Consider the following 6000-nt stretch of genomic DNA (forward strand, 5'->3'; position numbering starts at 1 on the left):
GATTTTAGCCCGTCTAAAGGACACTTTTGATACCCACACCTCAGCAGAGATCAAAATGAGATTTTATGGGTGCAAGCAGCGGGCCCAAGACAGTATCAGAGACTATGCTTTGAATTTGCAAGAGGCCCTGAGAGCCATCAAGCAGGCAGACCCTGACAGTGTGAGGAATGCAGATGAACTGCTGACTGAACAATTCACTGAGGGTCTGCTGTCCAGCGCCCACCGAACCCAGTTACGCCTGATGGCCCTGCAGAACCCTGAGTTAGACTTTGCACAGTATAAGGACAGAGCCATCCGGGTACTCCGAGAACCCGCACCCGGTGGCGTTGCGGCCTCCAGGCGCCCTGCTATCACTTATCACCAAGAGGTGGCACCCCAGTCTCCAGAATCTGCAGGAGCCAACGCACAGACTAGTACCCCATCTACAGACCTGCACCATCAGGTCCAAGAACTGACTAAAAGCGTTGCCGCACTAACCAGGACTGTACAGTCGTTGCAGGTATCCTCTCCAGGAAAGATCCAGCTGGCTACCAGTCTGGAGGACGTCCCGTGGCACCGACAGAAGAGGATCCCACCGTTCAGAGGGAAGCCAACGGACCGCTACGACCAGGATGGACAGCCCATCTGCCGCAGCTGCAGCCAGCCAGGACATATTGCGAGGTACTGTAATTTAAACGGGCCCAACCTGGGGCAGAGGGCCAACCCCCAGGTGTAGGATCATCAGGCCCGTCAAACAGGCGTGACAAGTATGTGGGGGGACGACCGGTCTTGCCTGTGGTACTGGATGGCATTCCTATGAGTGCACTGTTGGACACTGGGTCACAGGTAACCACCATCCCCTATGTACTTTTCAAGCGGTACTGGGATGACACGGATATTACCCGCTACCCAGATAATGACTTGAGCATCATCGCCAGCAATGGTCAGCCCGTGCCGCAGGTGGGGTTCAAGGAGGTGACCATCAAGATTGGTAAAGTTGAACTGCCGGCGCAAGGACTGATTATTGTGGACATTGACCGTCGTGAAAGTCACCCTAAAATAACCTTGGGTACTAACGTTATTGAAAATTGTCTTTCAGAGATAATTGTTTTATTACAGCAGGTTGCAATGAATGCCAGCTACAGCCAGCAGCGTGTCTTACAAAAGGAGATCAGAGCCCTGATGAAGCGGCAACAGGTAGAACTGTCTGGTGGTGAGATTGGAAGCGTTAGGATGAGTGACCCATTCCCTATCGCCATGCCCCCAAAAAGTGAAATGATGATCTGGTGCCGGTCTGCAATCGGGTTAAGAGGTAGAGACTACCAAGCTATGGTAGAACCCGTTTACTCAGACAGTAGGCCCACCATTTTGACAGCACGGGGGGTGGTTGATGTCCGCCATGGGAGGGTACCAGTCCGCATCCTAAATATTGGGGAAAGAGAAGTACACTTGCCCCGGTATGCCACTCTAGCCAAATTGTTCACCATTAACCAGAACTCTGTAAAGGCCGTGGAACCCTTGCGTCCATCTCAACCAGAGGAGGGTAATGGCTCCAAGAAACAAATGGAGGACTGGTGTCAGAACTGCATGTGGGCACCGACTCCACTCCCTCACACCACAAACAGGGAGTCTACCGGGTGGTTCAGGAGTACAAAAGAGTTTTTAGCAAACACCCGCTAGACTTTGGGCAAGTAAAGGGGTTAGAACACCAAATCCCCACAGGAGACCATCCACCCATAAAAGAGAGATACTGGCCTGTACCCCCTGCACACTATCAGAATGCCAAGGGTATGTTGCGAGAAATGAAGGAGGCTGGGGTGATCAGGGATAGCTGTAGCCTCTGGGCAGCTCCTCTAGTTCTTGTAAAAAAGAAGGATGGCACGATGAGGATGTGTGTAGATTATAGAAAGGTCAACAGAATAACACACAAAGATGCGTACCCGTTACCTAGGATAGAGGAGTCTTTGGCTGCACTAAAATCTGCTAAATTCTTCTCTACTTTGGATCTCACTAGCGGGTACGGGCAGGTTCCTGTAGCAGAGTCAGACAAGGAGAAGACCGCCTTCACCACTCCGATGGGTCTCAGTGAATTCAACTGTATGCCGTTCGGACTCTGCAATGCACCAGGGACCTTCCAGAGGCTGAAGGAGTGCTGTCTGGGGCACAGGAATTTTCGAGATGGTCCTACTCTACATGGACGATGTCATCGTATATTCCAAGACCTATGAGGACCATCTAAAGCACCTGGCAGAGGTGTTCGACGCCCTGGCAGGCTTCGGCCTAAAGGTGAAACCCTCCAAGTGTCATCTACTGAAGCCAAAAGTACAGTACCTGGGACACGTGGTGAGTGCTGACGGAGTAGCCCCAGACCCTGACAAGATCACGGTGATTAAGGACTGGCCAAGGCCCTCCAGCATAAAGGAAGTGCGGCAGTTCCTCGGGTTGGTAGGCTACTACTGAAGATTCATCTCCGGATTCACCAAAATGGCAGCCCCTATGCAGGACCTCCTGTTAGGTCAGTCAAAGACTAAAAGTCAGAAGCCGCCCTTTAAGTGGGACAAGCTGGAGGAGGAGTTTTTCTGCCAGATGAAGATGGCCCTCACGGGGGATGAGATCCTGGCCTACCCTGATTACGGCCAGCCTTTTATCCTCCACACCGACGCCAGTAATGTGGGGCTAAGAGCCGTACTGTCCCAGATCCAGCAGGGCAGAGAACGGGTAATTGCTTATGCTAGCAGAAAGCTGAGACCCACAGAGAGAAACCCTGAGAATTATAGCTCCTTCAAGCTAGAGTTCCTGGCAGTGGTGTGGGCCGTCACTGAACGCTTCAAGCATTACCTGACTTCTTCTAAGTTCACTGTGTACACGGACAACAACCCGTTGACACACCTGGACACTGCAAGACTTGGTGCCCTGGAGCAGAGATGGATGGCCCGGCTGTCCAATTATGAATTTACCATCAAATCCCGGACAGGGCGCGCAAATGCCAACGCAGATGCATTGTCCAGAATGCCTCACTTGCAGGACGGGGGAGAGGATCCAGAAGAACTGGAAGAAATTGAACTCCCTGCATTCCACCGTCATGGGGTCACCCAGTATTCCCACTGCATAAAGGAGAGGTGCTCTGCTACCGCTACGTTCAATCCCTTACCCCACCACGGCTGGGCCGAGATGCAAGATAGTGACCCCGCAGTCCGCCTGGTGAAAGAGATGCTGACCCAGGCTGATGCCCACCTTGATCCGGATGCTCCAGAAGAGGCCAAACAGCTGTGGAAGGAGAGGAGCAAGCTGTTTCTCTATGAGGGGAGGCTGTGCCGCAGGACCGTCAACTCTCGAACACACGAGCTGATCTGGCAGATAGTGGTCCCAAGGCAGGATGCGGCTATGGTCCTAGAAGCATACCATGACGGCGCAGGGCACTTTGGATGGAAGAAGCTGGAGTTCCTGTTGCGTGAGCGGTTCTTCTGGGTAGGCATGAGAGGGGCTATAGAGAGATGGTGCAGAGACTGTGGCACGTGAAACCTAAAGAGGAAGGACCGTGCCAGCCAGAAGACTCCCCTGCGGCCCATCATCACAAAGCAGCCCCTTGGGCTGGTGGCCCTGGACCGCGTAAAGCTGGCTCCAAGCAGATCGGGATACGTCTACGCCCTCACAATCGTAGATCACTACTCCCGGTTCCTAGTGGTGGTCCCTGTCAAAGACTTAACAGCTCAGACGGCCGCCAGAGCCTTTCAACAGCATTTCTGCCGTCCACACGGGTATCCGGAGCAAGTGTTGACCGATCAAGGTCCAGCGTTCGAGGCTGAAGTCTTTCAGGAATTCTGCAACCTGTATGGCTGCAAGAAGATAAGGACAATGCCTTACCACCCCCAAACCAACGGAATGTGTGAGAAAATGAACCAGGTAGTAATAGACCTGCTCAAGACGTTGCCCCTGGAGGAATGCAACCTGTGGCCTGAGAAACTGCCGGATCTGGTGGACTTGTATAACTATATCCCAGTGGGTTCTACCAACTGCACCCCGGCTTACTTAATGAGGGCAAGACCTGGTAAGCTGCCAATTGACCTGGAGATGGGAGTCCTGACACCCGAGGACACCTCACCAGAAGCAGACTGGGACACAGAACGACAGCAGCAGTACCGGAAAGTACAGGAGAGCGTGGAGCGAAGTCTGTCTCAAGCCAGAGACAGGCAAGAGAGAGATTACAACCAGCATGCTCCTGCTGCTCCCCTGGCACCTGGAGAGCAGGTCTTGAAGAGGAAGAGATGGCTCCACAAGTTGGATGATGAGTGGGAGAAAGACCCGTACACCGTACTGCCGTCAAGCCATGAAAACACAAAGGTGTGTGTTATCAGTAAGGATGGAGGAGAGACCACAGCCACTGTCTCCAGAGACCACCTGAAGAAGTGTCCCGAGCAGCTGAAAAGTGCTGATGAAGACCAAGATAGCCCTCAACCCGCAGAGGAAAGGGAAGAAATGGTCAGTACAGTGCTCGGAGAATTTCCCCGTTCCTGGACACAAATCAACAACGCTATAGTGGTACCCGTCCTTGCCTTTCTCCAGCCAGCCCCTCAAGGGCCTGCAGAAGAGCAAGTAGTGTTGGAAGAGCAAGTGGCCCCAGAGGCAGAAGAGTCCATACCAGCAGCCCAGGAGAATCAACCCTCTGCTAGTAGTGAACCTGCCATGCCCATGGTGAGCCAAAGAGTACGCAGAAAGCTGCCCAACCTACCCGTAACATCTGCAAACACCTCTAGTGCAGACATGAGCACACCCAGTACACAGGGGGTGGAAATAGGGGATCCAAATAGAGTACCACCAGACAGTGGGTTACGTAGGTCCACCAGGAGCACTAAAGGTCTAATGCCCGCTCGCTGGAGAATCGAAATGCCAAGTATATATCTACCTGTATATTGCAAATGTTTTATGCTTGTTACCTGATTATTAATAATGTTTTTCTAGTCTTTCTAGTTCAATGGACTAACAGGTTATGGACGCTGAATAACCGGAACTGTTGTGTAGATAGTTGCACCTGGTGCCCTCTTTCGAAGATGGCCATGGAAGAAAAACCTGTCCGGCGTGGCCCCTTGTGGCCCAAAGTAGATAGCTCAGCCTTGTCACCATGCCCAAGGCCAGGAACTTGGGGTTTATGGAGACAGGTCCCCACACCGTTGAAGTTATACCTCGTTGGGTGACATGGACAGTCACCCGGTTGCAGATAAGCTGTGACCCTCAAGAATTAAAAATGTATATATATATGTTTATGTTATTGCTTTTACCCTGTATTTGTGTTTCCTAAAATGTGTTTAGTCCGGAGTACTAAATTTCACTAGGGGGGAATGTGGCACCCCGAGGTCTGGTTGCCACAGTGGCAGCAATGTCATGTCTGAGAGCAGGTGGGAGGTTCCCTGGTTGGGGACAATTAGCATGCAGCACCTCCTGCCTCAGTCCAGGGAGGGGAGAAACCTGCCCTTTATAAACTGGATCTGGGGCGGGGTTAGTGAGTCTAGTTCCAGAGACAGGGACAGGTCAGCAGCAGGCTGAGGAGTCCCTGTAGGCAGAGGAGAAACAGGAGGGGAACTAGAAGAGTTCGTCCTGGCCAGAGACTTGAAAAGCCGAGGCTGTGAGGATTATAAGCCCAACAGCAGAAAACCACCACGCAGGGGACTTCAAGTCCTCTGGCCCAAGGAAGCCCGGAGGCTCAGCCACACGAGAGGGACCACTACTGCCCTGGAGGGGTGAGAAGCACGGAAGGCCCGAGTCGCCAGTCATATTAGTGAGAACAACACGGTACACTCAGAGACGTGGGCTACCACTACACTACAGCAGGATAGCCAAGAAAGAGTGAAGTCAGCACGGTAGGCCTACAAACTCCCCCTGACCAGCGGGATTTCCCAGTTGCTCTCCGACTGACCAGGCCTCCATTGTTAACCTGTATTCCGGACGGGTCCCTTAATACCACCAACAGTAAAGACCCTGAATTGCATGACAGACTCCGTGTGGTTACTGCTGCTCCCGCGCACC

Source organism: Phyllobates terribilis, unplaced genomic scaffold (genome assembly GCF_046119375.1).
Source record: "Phyllobates terribilis strain yellow unplaced genomic scaffold, ASM4611937v1 Scaffold_2__4_contigs__length_985480577, whole genome shotgun sequence".
Lineage (NCBI taxonomy): Eukaryota > Metazoa > Chordata > Amphibia > Anura > Dendrobatidae > Phyllobates > Phyllobates terribilis.